General features: G+C 40.0%; 1 pseudogene; it reads left to right on the top strand.

Annotated features, from left to right (window-relative positions):
• The first annotated feature begins 344 nt into the window (after positions 1 to 344).
• Positions 345 to 14,985, top strand: LOC127214774 (plastin-3-like; annotated as a pseudogene).
• The last annotated feature ends 667 nt before the right edge of the window (positions 14,986 to 15,652 follow it).

Below are 15,652 nucleotides of genomic sequence, written 5' to 3'. Positions count from 1 at the left end.
GTCTTGGGTCAGATATTTGCCGAAAAGTCCTGATAGATATGTTGATTATAAGACACAAGGGAAATCTGGGGAAGTCATAGTCTTTATGCCAGTGGAGCTAGGAGTAATGTAAGTATTTTTTTAATATTTTGTAACTTCCCCTAAGTGTGTAATTAACCTATATTTTGTTCTTTTTATGCATTATTCCTTAGACACTGTGTTGCTTTTTAATGTCTGAAGAGGAAAGCCACATACTTAGTGATGTCTTAGAGAGAACTGTACACTTGTACGTTTAGGGACCAAATGATTAGCACTTGCTTGATGAACAATATGAACTGATTTCTTGTTATTTAACATAATTTTAGAAGAAGAAAAATATGCCTTGGTAATTGGATAAACAAAGCCCTGGAAAATGATCCCGAATGCTGACACGTTAAACCCATTAACCCAAATACTAATCTCTTCAAAGCAGTTGGAGATGGAATTGTGCTCTGGTAAGATAGTAGTTTGTCTTGAACCAAAATATTTGTAAAGATAACCTCCACCGAATGAAGAGGTCTTCTTAGTGGATGCTTGGCTGGTTGATGGAAGGAGAGAAAAAGAGAGGACAATACCGGAATTTTGTCTTTTTCATCAAGATAGGTCTAAAGTACCAGTAAAGGCAAAATTAGCCAGAAGTAGAGACCTTTTTATAAGGTAGAATGCTCAGCTTGCAATTTTTCCTGATCACTGGCAAGTAGAGCATTACAGCGTTGTCAAACTAAAGTATGTCAGTATCTATTTATGAAGTGCCGGGCTTCTAAAGAGAGGCAAAGTGAACCTAGCCCGCAGTTTCGCTCTTCCCTGACCCACCCTGAAAATGCTTTTATCAGTGTGGCTGCCGCAGAGCCAGCAGTATTTTGGCAGAATGATGTAAGATTATCAACACTGTCCATTACTGCCCCAGCCCTCAGAGACAGTGGTCTAAAGTTTTGCTCCTTGTAAGTTCTGAGTGCTGCACTTTTTGTTCCTTTTGTTCCTTTTTCTCGGTTTTATCGAGGGCAGTCTTTCTTCGTGTATCCTGGCTCAGTGAAAGAGGTTAGCCTCATGCTGATCCACTCCACCCTGCCCCCCATGAAGCAGAGCATAAAGGCATGCACCATCAGGGCCCAGCCTCATCTCTGAGCTTCACGCAAGCCTCACACTGTGTGATTGGGTCCAGATAATCAAACCCTTACATTCAAGTTTCCACTATGATCTTCATAGTATCATAAAATTTCAGCATCCTGATGCAAAACTCCAAAATCTAAAACTGTTTTATTATTTTTTTATTAAAATATGGTAATTATACATGACAATGGGTTTCACTAACCTTTTCACAGTGTGTGTATATATATGTCATATCCTACACATTGCCCTTTCTGTCCTGTCCCTTCCCTTCTGCTTCCCCATCTCACCCACTTCACTAGAGTTTGTTTTTTTTCAATGACCCAGTGAGCTTCACCAGGCTTGCTTACAGAAGCAAGGCTTAGAGCACTGGAAATGTTTCAAATTCTGATAATGATGCCACAGTGGAATTCTCCACAGCTAGCTTCAGGTGACAAGTGATAGTCAAAGCATAGGACACTCCCCAAAATACTGCATAAAATTACCTTCTGGGGCCAGGAGCATACCTCAGTGACAGTGTATGCCTAACATGTTCATGGGGCATGGTGACATATGCCTATGATTCCAGCACTCAGGAGGTGAGGGTACACAGATGTCTGAGTTTGAGGCTAGCCTGATGTATTATATAGTGAGTTCAAGGACAGCTAGGGAGATAGAGATCTGTCCCAAAAAAAAAAGAGGAAAGAACAAAAAATAACAACAAAACAACATTAGCACCACAAAAAAGCAAAACTTATATTTAGGTTGTGTGTGTATATGTATGTGTGTGCTTGTATGCATACATACACATATATGTATTCATGGAACATGAATGAAAATGTGCATTCAGACTTGGGTATCCCAGTATGTCATCTGCATTCTGAACATATATAATTTCTTGTGGTCAACATGAGAAAGTCATCTATTGCATTTGGTATTATTTTCTATTTATGTGTGTGGCCTCCATGGGTTTATGTATACCACACGTGTGCAGGTACCTGTGGAGGACAAAGATGGCCTAGGATCCTTGAAACTGGAGTTACAAGCAGAGCTATTCAGTGTGGGTCTGGGAAACAAACCTGGGACCTCTGCAAGAGTAGTAATTGCTCTTAACCATCTCTTCAGCCCAAAATCTATTGCATTTTGAGATGGTATGAAGGATATTTTATAATAAGCTTTAACATTAGTGAAGATTTACACACCGCTGATTGAGACAGGATCTCCAAGGTCTCCAGCCAGCCTCCAGCTTGCTATGTAGTTCACAATGGCCTTGAACTCCTGGTGCTTCTGCCTCCATGCTCCAGTGCTAGGGATACAAGCTTCTCCATGTTCCAGTTAGGTGGTCCTGGGGATTGAACCTATACCTCATGCATGCTAGTCAAGCACTCTACAAAGTGAGATATACATCTCCAAACTCTATCAACTTTGAAAGTCGATCAATTTGTGTTTGTTTGTTTCAGCAAAATGATCAACCTTTCAGTTCCTGACACAATTGATGAGAGAGCCATCAACAAGAAGAAGCTTACCCTTCATCATTCAGGTGTGACATGCTTCCTGTGCCATCTTCCCTAATAGCGTGTTTGAATTAGAGGCCATAGCCTCTGTATTCCATGTGTGCATACTTAATCCTCAGAGCCGCTCTGACTGAGGGATGATCATGGACATTTTATACAATGAGCTGGGACTCAGAAAGGCTTGGGGAGCTTGCTGGATGTCCACAGGCACAGATCCTCATTGTACTTAAAGCCCTCTGTTCCTTTTATGTCTATTGTGTTAAGATATTGCCAAAATAAAAATGACTAAGCTCTTACTTAGCTGGGATGCTCAGCGATGGGTGTTTGTGTTTTTCAGTGAGTGAGGGATAGAGTAGTATAGCAAAGTCCCCTCCGGCAGGAGTGTCCCACTTGAGATGTGCAGATTGGTCATTTCTAGAACCTGGGTGTATGCCATATGCTGATGGACTTGCCTTTAGGCAATTTTAGAAAAGTGACCCTGTTACTCTGGTTATGTGACGCCTTCCTTTAAAATCAGCAGAATTCAGAGCAATAAAGTAAAAATAAAACCCTACCTTCCAGTAGAATTCTACAAAAATAATAGGAGTGAGGCTGAGATTTGTCTCTTTGATTTTTAAGGCTAAATTCTGTTTTCTCTGACTGGGAGGCGGATGAAATGGATAACTCATACTGATTTCTTAGCGTTATTTTCAGTGAAGGCAGAAGTGAACTGGGTGGGGAAGAAAGATCGAGAAGTGTATAATTTGGCTGTCTTGCAGGAGAACTTGGAACTTAGCACTGAATTCTGCTTCTGCCATTGGGTGTCATGTTGTGAACATTGGTGCCTAAGATTTGCGGGCTGGGAAACCTCATTTGGTTTTGGGACTGCTCTGGCAGATTATTAAGATTGGCTTGTTCGCTGATATTGAATTGAGCAGGAATGAAGGTAATGGAACACAGTTGTTATTTTGAGAGCTGCTAATTGGTGATTCTTTTCTTTCTCTTGCATTTTACCGAAGTGCGTAAATGATGACTAGAACAAACATGGAACTATTCAGGAACAAAATCCATACACCTCTATCTTTTTAGCTGTTGTGAACATTTGATGACAGTTCATGTAAAGACACGAAACACATAGAGATTTACACTGGGTGTATACCTCAGTTTCTGTCCACCTTAGATTTTTTCCCCGTTATGTGTGTGTGCTGTGTGTGTGTGGGTTTATGTATATGTTTGTGGGTAAATACATAGAGATTTACAAGTGTGTATGCATATGTGAGTGGAGGCAAGAAATCAATGTAGTGAAGCTTCCTAATGCACGTTCCACCCTAGTTTTTGAGACAGAGTCTTCTACTGAACCTCCAGATTTTCAATTTGACTAGACTGGCTGGCCAGCAAACCCCAGGTAACCCTGGTCTTCACCTCCCCAGCATTGGGATTACAGATGCACCCCACTGCACCTAGCTTTTACTCCGATGCTGGGGATCCAAGCTCTGGGTCTCATACTTGCACAGCAAGCAATTTACCAACAAGTACCTTTCTCCAGTCGCAGACTTACTTTGAGACAAGGTCTGTGACTGAATCTGGACCTCCCCAATTTGGCTGGACTGCTGGTGAGCAAGCCCCCGAGAACGCCCTGCTCCCTTTTCTGCAGCTCTAAGAGTACAGAACTGTGGCTTTTTCATGTGGATGCTGGGGATTGAACTCGGGTCCTTATACTTTCACAGAATGCCTTTGCTGACTGAGCCATCTCCCTCCAGCACAGATGCTGACTATGCCTTAAAGCTACAACTAGGTGGTAGTAGACCTTACATCTCTATTACCAAAAAACTAAGTATCAAAAGACTGAGAGAAACTATGTATGCTGCGATGTGCTTGTAATGTCAGCGTCTGGGGCAAGGTTGATCATGAGACTGAAGACAACATGGGTTTGTCTCAAAGAACACTGAGAGGGAAGGGCATAGCCAATATCACATCACAAATTGACTGAGGGATTTATGTCTACAAGCACTGGCAGCTTTTGCTTAGAGACGGGGAGACTTTGGAGGAGCTTTATAAAATTGTCTCCGAGGGGAGCTTCTGCTAAGATGGGCCAACTTTCATCTGGAAAACTCGGGCTGGCAAAAGATCAACATCTTCAGTGCTGACATCAAGGTAACTGCAAAGAACCAGAGCATTTGGGGATTTATAGTGACTTGGGAGATTTTTTTTTTCCAGCCAACAGAGAAAAGGATCCTAGGATATCACCCAAGCCTTGCAGCCTCTTGTTTTTTGAGACAGTCTTGCTTATGTAGCCCAGGCTGTCCTGACATCACTGCTGTAGACAAGGATGACCTCAAGCTTACTGTGAATCTGTTTCTACCTCTTAGATGCTGACTTTCAGACACATGCCACCATAGCTAGATGATTCTTTTTTTCTTATTTTTGTATTTGTTGTTTCAAGCAGCCTGTATCTCGAGCTGGCCTCAAATCTCAGTAGTTGAGGATGATATGAATTGCCTTACACAATTTTGTGAGGTGTTCAGGATTTAACCTAGAGTTTCATGAATGCCAGGCAAGCACTATAGTTACTAAGTCCAATTTGGTTTTTTTCAGATATGATTTTACTTTGTAGTCCAGGTCAGACTACAGCTCTCTATGTTGGTCAGGCTGGCCTCCAATTTCGGAATCTTCCGCAGCTGCCTAAAGAATATATGCAGGCATATGCCAGAATGTGCCTTGTCAGTGGATATTATTTTTTACTGAAGCCCGCCTTGAATATTTTGAAAAGCAAAAAATTCTGCATTTGCCAATCAGGTGAAGCCTTAAACTCATCCCCCAGGGAAAGGGGGAGAAATGAGCATGTTTTGTTATATGAATTCCAATCCTATAAGGTTAAATGTTATTTTACCAGCTATACATGTTTCTCATTTGGGACTTTCTGTCAGTCCACTTTTGATTATATAATTAACACAGCAGATGTTGACTCCATAAGTTGATATATCTCATGCTTTGGAATGCTACATAATGTGTTTATTTTCTCTTTCCCTATGCTTCCTGGATTTCTGTTCTCCTATTTCATGCTTGTTCTATCTGTCCAGCTTATTGACTTCAGTAATTCAGTGAAGGTACAGAAACACTTACTAGCTTTATTGTAGTGATGGCATCAATGCATTGGGAAGCCTTAACAAAGATAAGTTCAAGACAGATGGGCTTGTCTCGGTAAAGATCTCTCAAATAAGGAGACAGAGAAGGGTGGCCATATCTCTTTGTACAACTAATCCGATCAATTGTTCTTGTCAACATGAGATAGTAAGATGCAGTTCCACCTCTAAGTGCTGATCACACTGATATTTTCAATTCTTCGTAGGATTCCAAAGCCTATTTCCATCTGCTCAACCAGATTGCGCCAAAGGGACAGAAGGAAGGTGAACCACGGATAGACATTAACATGTCAGGGTTCAATGTAAGCATAGGTGTTCTTTCAAATTCTACAGGCTTATACTAGTGTTGTGTCTTGTTTGTTTTCTTTCTTTCTGGTTGAGACAAGGTCTGGCTATGTAGCCCTAGCTGGGCTAGAACTTGCTATGCAGAGCAGACTGGTGTCAGCCTCCTGGAGATTCCCCTGCCTCTGCTTTTTGAGAGCTGGGATTAAAGGCATGTGCTGCCACATCCAAATAACTTTCTGTAAATTCAACCAAAATTTCCATGTAACTTCATGTGGGTGTTGACACTTTTAAGATTGTTTTAAAAGGATGTGGTACATGTGATCTACAGGAGACAAACTGTCCTGATTTATTTAGATAATCTGTGAATTTCATAATTATGGTAGTACTGGATTTTATGAATGACATACAGGAATATTCAAAGTGAGTATAGGGAAATCCATACTCTGGCTTATTCACTGTGAGTAGAGTAAAGGGCTAGTCTATGCAGTCTAGACTAGAATATCTGTGATAGCCTGACCTCTCTTGAAATACAATTCAATCAAGATGAACCACCATACCAGCATATCCTCCGCTTGATTGTTGCTACTACATTCCTTTGTGTCTTGCCCCAATATTCATCCAGGATTTCCCCCACTGGCTCTAAAATTTGTTCTTAAATTGACCTGCTTAGGTTTTTAGTTTCCACAAAATATTATCCATTTCTTTTCATCTGTCCCCACACACCTCTCTTTTATCCCTTTGTGCAGTTATTCTTCTCCAGAGACCCTACTTTTTATTTTATTTAATTTTGGCTTTTTGACACACAATTTCTCTGTGTAACCTTGGCTGTGCTGGAACTTGTTCTGTAGACCAGGCTGACCTCGAAGTCATGGAGATTCACCTGCCTTTGCCTCCCAAGTGTTGAGATTAAAGTTGCATGCCACCACCACCCAGCCCAAACATCGCTTTTAACGCCAAGGCTGTCCTTGCTTTGTTTTTTTCAGGGTATGTTTCTTTTGAAGTGAAAATTAAGGGTCTGGGAGAGGTGGCTCAGCTGTCAAGAATGTTTGCCACTCTTGCTGAAACCATAGTGATAGTTCCCACCCAACCACTTCAAAGTAGCTCACAACAATCTGTGTGAACTTCCCAGAGCTAGGGGGACCCAAGCGCCCTCTTCTCATGCTCAGGCACATGGGGGTGAAAGAGACTTTTTAAAAAAGATTTATTTTATTACGTATATAGTGTTCTGCCTGCATGTATGTCAGCAATGCATGCCACAAGAGGGCACCAAAACTCATGATACATGGTTGTGAGTCTTTGAAGAGATTCTAAAAAAGAAAGAAAACTTTTCTGAAAACAAAAGGTTTTTATGAAACTATCCACATTGGAAAGTTAAATCTTCTAGGGAACATGGGCTTAAAAGATGAATAACAGCTTTTTTTTCCTCCTCTGCATTTTGGCATGATAACCCCAGTGTACTGCTTTACTCATTCTTTAGACATGTGTTCTGGCGCCATCTCGAGGGGATGTACAAGTACTACAAATCCTGTGCCTCCTGCTTTTTGCATTCAAAACTATTATATAATAAGTGCCATGTGTTAGCTGAAAGAAAGTACAATCTGTTACCCAGCCTATGATTATAGGGGCAATTTATATATACTTTTTAAGTGGCCTTCAAAGATGCTTTTACTTCAACAGGAAACAGATGATTTGAAGAGAGCCGAGTATGCTTCAACCAGCAGATAAATTAGGTTGCAGACAGTTTGTTACCCCTGCTGATGTCGTCAGTGGAAACCCCAAACTGAACTTAGCCTTTGTAGCTAACCTCTTTAATAAATACCCAGCACTCACTAAACCTGAAAACCAGGGGACATTGACTGGACTCTACTAGAAGGTAACTTCAAAGTTTCTGTGATTCTAATGCAGAATCTGTGACATAAAAACACAGAGGCCACAATGATATGATTCCAACACAGTGAGTTGCTTTATCCATTTGGCCTTTGCAAGAATCTGCTAAAAGCAGGCGTAGTCCTGAATGAGAACTGGAAACTGCTGGATGGTGATGGAAACAAAATTGCAAATAAAGTAGTTGAGTTGGGGATTGTGACTCAGTGCCAGAACTCTTCTCCAGCACAGCCAGGATTAGAAAAGAAAACAACAGTCCAGGTCCTATCATGAGACCAATTAGTAAACAAATGTTTTGTTTTGATGTTTAGTTATATATATTGGTAAGGGCAGGTTTTGTTTGAGTTTTACTAACCTATTTATTTTGAGAAAAAGGTCTTAGGTTTTTGTTTGTTTGTTTGAAGGTTTTATTTTTAACCTAGTCATCTATAGAGTCAAGCTTTTCATGTGCCTCAGGATGACCCCAAATTCACTATGGAGTAAAGAATGAACCTCTCAGTTCCTTGTGGTTGTGCTGTTAATGGTAAAGTCAAATACTTTCAATGCTAAAGGCTCAGGGAAATCTTTCTTAAAATGATTTCATGTCCTGTGCAAGTGTTTTCTACAACCTGCACAAAGCAGCACTTTATAAAACTTGTTTTTGGCTTCAATTGTACATAGTGGTTTTTTTTTTAAAAAGAAATATATAGTATTTTTATTTAAGTACTTCCAAACTTGAAATCATCTGTGGGAAGCATTGTAAACTATGCATTTCTTTTTTTGAGTATTTCACAGTTGTACAAAGATTCTTGGAGGTTCTATTTTTCTGCTGTTACTGATAAGCATGTAACACTGGCTTTATCCACATATAGTTGGCATTTCAAATAAATGACTTCTAAGAAAAGAAAAAAAAAAAGAATTAGGCTAAGTTTCTTGATCCTCCAGCATCCAAGTGTTGGGATTACAGGTATCACATGAAGTTTTAAAGGGTGCTAAGGCTTAAACCCAGAACTTCATGTGCTCTAGGCAAGCATTCTGCAAACTGAAACCACCTTCCCCCAGAGCTTTGAAGTGGATCTGAGACAGTGTCTCACCCTGTACCTGAAACACACTCTGTAGTAGCTTCAGACTGACCTTGAACTCCTAGTGGTCCTCTTCTTCAGCCTTATGAGGGCTGATATTACAGACATGAGCCACCAGGTATAACTAGATCATCCTGTTAAGCCTCTAACTAGAAAGACACAAATACATGGTGAATTTAACCTGTTTTAGGATTGTATTTCAGTTATCCATAGTCAGAGTGGCATACAACATGTGACAATTATTAGATCACAAGAAAGCACATAAAATAGATAAATACATGCACTGGTCCTATCTGTATACAAGACACTTAATGAATGAATACATTTTGTGGCTGTTTTAATAGAGAAACTCGGGAAGAAAGAACCCTCGTAACTGGATGAACTCTCTTGGTGTTAACCCTCATGTAAACCATCTCTATGCGTAAGCTATCCTACTGCTACTATGAAGTTATGAATGTTATGAATGGATTTAGCATAAATAATGACATCTCTGTAGCAAGTATTCATATTACAAAGCATTAGTGATTAAGCCACCATCATTCCCTAATACACAAAAACCCAATTTTTTCTTTACCTGATCATGGCTGTAAATGATAGAATATGTAAATGTACTGATGGTATCTAGGGAACAGGTACTTTAAATTTCTTAAATAGTCTGGGGATATTCATAGCAGACATCCCATGAGTCCCTACAACCTTTGGCTTCCTGGCTGGACTGTCCTTTGCTGATGTGTAATGCTTTGAAGCCTAGCTATATTTCCTATCTTCACTATTTTCCCTACCATTTGCCATTCACTGCCTACTAAGTCTAATATTAGTTTTGGTCATTGCGTTTACATATATACCAAAATCATATCATTGTTATCCACATAGTTGTTCATTATATGTTTTTCTGACTTTCATGTAGGGCTCTGAGATTTAATGCAGTGTCCTCATCATTTATAACAGCTTTTGCTTATAATAACATGTGTCCTTTCCTCATCTTCATTATTATTATTTTTTTTTTATTTTTCCTAAACAGAGTTTCTCTGTGTAGACCAGGCTGGCCTCAATGTAGATCAGGCTGGCCTCAAACTTACAAAGATCTTCCTGTCTCTGCCTCCTGAGGGCTGGGATTAAAGGCGTGGGCCACCATGGCCAGCCCCTTATTACTTTATTTTAAGGCAGGACAGGATGTCACTCTGTAGACCTGGCTGACCTAGAATTGTTTATATAAACCAGGCTGGCCTCTCTGTCACAGAGATCACACTGCTTTGCCCTCCCAAGCCTAGGGATTAAAGGTGGGTGCCACTTTGCCTAGCTGTGCTCACAGACTTTGAAGTGAATTGAGTGGTCTTGGGTCTATTTTCAGCACAGACTAATTCTAGAAAAGTATGAGTCATAGGTATTGTGACTTAGAGATCTTGTTTGAGTTGTGTTACTGCTTATAAGCACTGATGATGTTGTGTTTTGAATTGTTAGTGACCTGCAAGATGCCCTGGTCATCTTACAGCTATATGAACGAATTAAAGTTCCTGTGGACTGGGAGTAAAGTTAACAAGCCTCCATACCCAAAGCTGGGAGCCAACATGAAAAAGGTAGCAAATTTGGCATCTGCTTCATTTCTTTCTTTTGTTTTAAAACCTATGGGCCCTAAGCTGCTTCTTGAGGATAGGAACTACCTCTTGGTTTTGGGCAGACACCTACCATTACAAAACACATGTGTGTGGGGGGGGCTCATGTATATTGAACAAATGACAATCTTAACCATTCATTTACTTTTTGTACATTTGCAGTTAGAAAACTGCAACTATGCAGTTGAGTTAGGGAAGCATCCAGCTAAATTCTCCTGGTTGGCATTGGAGGACAAGACCTGAATGATGGGAACCCAACCTTGACGTTGGCATTTTAGTCTGGCAGCTGATGAGAAGGTATTGTGTACAGTGTTGATCACTGAAGTTTCTCAGTAATATGGGTCTAGGAATTCACCCTTAGTATATTTTTCATGGGTTTAAATTAATCATTTAGTTCAATAAATATACTTTGAGCTTAATGTAATTAGGACTCTGAAATGAGTTTTCCATGATTATATGTTGGATCATTACTAAACGATACTTCCTTGTATTAGTTAGAACTGCATTTGTTGACAATCTTTCACAGAAGTTCTGATATGTAGCTTTAAGCCTGATGCAGTGTCACTGAGTAACATTGACAGACGGGCTGCAGCTCCAGCTCAGTAGTCCGGGATGCTCTGGCTCAGTACTCCAGGATGCTCTAGCTCAGTAGCTCAGCATGCATGGAAACTATCCATAGACCCCAAAACAAATAAGAAAAAGTTAGAATGGTGGCTCTTACTAGAAATCTCAGCACCTAGGAGTTTGAGGAGGGGATGGCTATTTGAAGGTAGTTTGTGCTACATAGGGACATCCTGAACTATAGAGAAAGACCTTGCCCAAAAAGGGAACAAACCAAAACAAAATATCAGAATATATATATATATATATATATATATATATATATATATATATATCCATTTGAAAATGAAGATCTGGGCCAGCAGGATGCCTCAATGGTTAAAATTACTTGTTCCCAGCTTGACGACCTGAGTTCTGTCCCTGAAACCTGTGTGGTGAACCATCTCCTCCAAGTTGTTCTGTGACTTCCATAGGTGTCCTGTGGCATATCAGTGTCCATATAAACATAACAACTATAATTTTATACGTTTTTAAGAAATTGAAGAATTTATTTTGATGTATTTTTAATATTGGTATATATGAACTTTAATAATATCCAATCCCACTTGTAGCCCCTGCAACTCCTGCTGGATCCCCCCCCCCCCACTTCACCTGCCCACTTCAATGCTTTTTTTTTATAACCCACTGAGTCCAATTAATGCTGTCCATATAGTGTGGGAAAATCCATTTGCAACATATGCCCCTATTAGGAGCCATGATAAAACTGTCATAAGCTACCAATGATCCTGTGTGGGCTCGTGCAGGCAACCACAGCCACTGTGAATTCATGGGTTCAACAGCCCTGTCATGGCCAAATGATGCTGTTTCCCAGCACTTCTTTCTGAGTTCTGGCCCTTGCACTCTTCCTACCCACTCAAAAATGAAGATCTCTTACCAATACCACCAAAAGCATTCATCATGCCTAGGTACCAGCCAAAGCATAGTGTATGACGTGCATGTGTGAGTGAGTATGGGAAGGCTTATGCCACTGTCTCAGATGAAGGTCAGAAAAACTATTAGGAACCAGTTATTTTTTCATCCATTGCTAGCATCTGGGAATCAAATTCAAGTGGTCAAACATGTGCATCAAGCTACTTTACCCACTGAGCCCGTCTTGTCAACCCCATGAAATCTGTGTGGATAAAACTGTACATGAGACTTTTAGCTTTTTTTTATTTTTAGTTTTTAGAGTTTCTGTGTAGTTGTGGATCCTGGTCCTAGAACCAGCTATTGTAGACAAGGCTAGTCTTGAACTTACAGAGATCCCCTGCCTGTCTCCCAAGAGCTGGAGTTAACGGCATGCACCACCACTGCCTGGGAAGACATATTTCTGAAGCAAGCATTTTTTTTCACAGAAATAGATTGTGACTTTTTCTGCCGATTCTCTTAGATATACCCTTAATGTTCTGGAAGATCTTGAGAAGGTCAGAAGGCAAATGATGACATCATTGTAAACTGGGTGAACAGAACATTGAGTGAAGCTGGAAAGTCAACTTCTATTCAGAGTTTTAAGGTCAGTATACTGATTATTATATATCCTGTTTGCTAGATAACAGAAGTTGCTTTAAGGACAACCTTGGGTTTCTTTGTAAGAACTGTTCTTGCACTAATGGCAAGATTTCCCTTCCCTTGGTCAGGCTTATATAAAGAAGCACATGTTTATTTCTCATTACTAAAATTCTTAGATTTGTTCCCTTCTTTTCTAATAGGACAAGACGATCAGCTCCAGTCTGGCAGTTGTGGATTTAATTGATGCCATCCAGCCAGGCTGCACTAACTATGACCTTGTTAAGAGCGGGAATCTTACAGAAGAAGACAAGCACAATAATGCCAAGTAAGGGCAAACACTCGTTGTCATACAAAGAGCACTGGTGTTACAGCCAGGCAGATGCTCTATTCAGGTTCTCCCTGGATAGTGATGGCATCTGGGAAAGATCTCTTTTACTTTTAATGGTTTTATTTGGATCCAGTTCACAGACATCCAATTGACTTATACAATGTAATGGTTTTGGCAATATTCACAGTGTTATATGACAATCATCGCAAATCGATGTTAAAACACTTAAGAGACAACAAGAGAGCCTTCCTGAGCAACACTAGTCACTGTCACTGTCACTGCCCTTTACTTCCGAGCACCCAGCAAACAACATAGTTCCTAGCTCTGTATTTGCCTATTCTTCTTAACTGTTTTATCTCTCCATTATTTAACATCGATTATATATCCCTTTCACCAACATCTTCCCTTTGTACCCCTCAACCTAACTACCTAAGCCTCTGTCCTTAAGTGAGAATAACTTTGTGGAGCCCACTTAAGACAATGAATGACTATATAGCCTCTATATGAATAAAATCCTATCATTTGCAATAACATGGGTAAATATGGAGATGAAAGGATTATTTAGAGTAGAAATAATAAAATTTTAATGTCCATAAAGTTTCCTGTTGCAGTATCTGGAAATGCTTCCTGGATCATTCGAGTGTGCTCCTTCCTACCTGATCTCCTAACTACACATGTCAGTATTTTCATCTTATGCCTTTCCTAACCTTGCCTGGCAACTCCCTGTGTAGCATGTAGATCCTCACTTCTACCTCTTGCTTTGAAAGTACTTGGTGCATCAACCTAGGCATTTGAGTTTTACTTCTTGGTACTTAAGGGAGGGAACCAGCATATACAAGTCCCTAGTTCCATCCCCAGCACCACACTCACAAAAGATAACTATCTGTTACCTCATTATACTACACGGAGTATTTCATAATTAATTGTGTGGTCATCCTGGGTAATCACACACACACACACACACACACACACACACACACACACACACACACACACTTCATTTTTATGTGAAGTTAGTGCAAAATAAATTGTAAAAAATTAGTATAACTTGAGACTGAGAGCTGGGGGCTCAGTTAAGAGCATGTTGTTCTTACAGAGGACCTGGGTTCAGTTCCCAGCACCTACAGTGTGGTTCCCCAAACATCTATAACTCCATTTCAGGAGAATGAATGCCTTTTCTGACATCTTCAGTCACCAGGAACACATGTGGCATCCATATTTGCATAAAGAGAAAACACTCTTGCACATAAAATAAAATAAATAAATCTCATGTTTTTTATTTCCTATAAAGTTGAAAATCAATTCTGAAATAAAAATAAAACAGAAAATATGTGGAATTATTAATTGTACTTTTCTGTTTTCTGAAATAATGTCTCATTGTGAGTTCTGGCTGCTTTCAAACTTACAGGGACCCTTTGACCTCAACATCTGTCTCCCCAAGTGCTAGGGGTTATAGAATTATAATCATGTGCCACTATGCAGGTTCTCTGATTTGTACTTTCAATACAAAAATTTTGCATCCCAGCCACTAGATTATGTAAAAGGAAATAGATGGTGTTCTTTTTGGGGCTGGAGACATGGGTCAGTGGTTAAGAGCATTCATTGGCTGTTCTTCTAGAGAACCTAGGCTTAGGTCCCAGCACCCACAGGACAGCTCACAGCTTTCATAACTCTAGTTTCAGGGGAATCCGACACCCTCACACAGACATATACATGCAGGCAAAACACCAAAGCACATAAAATAAATGAGTCCTTTAAAAAAATATTCATAGGTACCCTTGACAAAGAAAAAGCTCATTTTGATTTTTTGTCTCCTCAAAAACTAGGTATGCAGTGTCAATGGCTAGAAGAATTGGAGCCAGAGTATACGCTCTCCTGAAGACCTTGTGGAAGTGAAACCCAAGATGGTCATGACCGTGTTTTGCATGTTTGATGGGCAGGGGGGATGAAGAGAGTGTAAAATAACCAATCTGAATAGAACCATCCTTACTCCAAAGGGCATGATTGGCAAGTCAGTTATTCCCAGGTCAAGTGCTCACCGCTTAAAGAATTCTCGGTCACTTAAAGGACTTTTATTTTTGATTAACAAGACTAGCTCATCATGACATCCTTCGGGGAAAGAGATTTAGAAACAAGCAACTCCTCTTTCCTTCCAGTTGGATCTGTTCAGCACACCTGAACATGCTCACAGCCGACCTTCTTCTCTCCTCCCAGAATACTGCCCTTGACATTTCCTGATGCTGTGTATTACCTCTCTGTGTATCTTTTCACTCTTAGGATGTCCATCTCTTGTGACTTGCTTAGATAGGTAAATAGCAATAGTATTAGCTTGCCATTTTGCTTTCCAAGTTCTTACTGGAGAACGTGGTCAGATACCATATGGAGATGAGTGTCCTTGCTTACTTTGTAGTGATGAAAATCTGCTCAAGTAACTGGATGTGAGAATATACTAGAAGCTTTTCTCATTCTTTTTATTTTTAAAAATCAGTATCTTTTTACAGTATTCTTTTACATGATTATTTTTTGTACATTTAAGACTATTTTGATTATGATCAACAAGTCTGCTGATTTGCTACTTTTTTAAAGGGGAACTTCAAGTAAGTAAAAGAAAAAGCATAAACTATATGGGGTG

The sequence above is a fragment of the Phodopus roborovskii genome, unplaced genomic scaffold (assembly GCF_943737965.1).
Source record: "Phodopus roborovskii unplaced genomic scaffold, PHOROB, whole genome shotgun sequence".
NCBI classification, from domain to species: Eukaryota; Metazoa; Chordata; class Mammalia; order Rodentia; family Cricetidae; genus Phodopus; species Phodopus roborovskii.
Note: the sequence above shows the minus strand (reverse complement) of the source record. Positions and strands in the feature narration are given on the sequence as shown.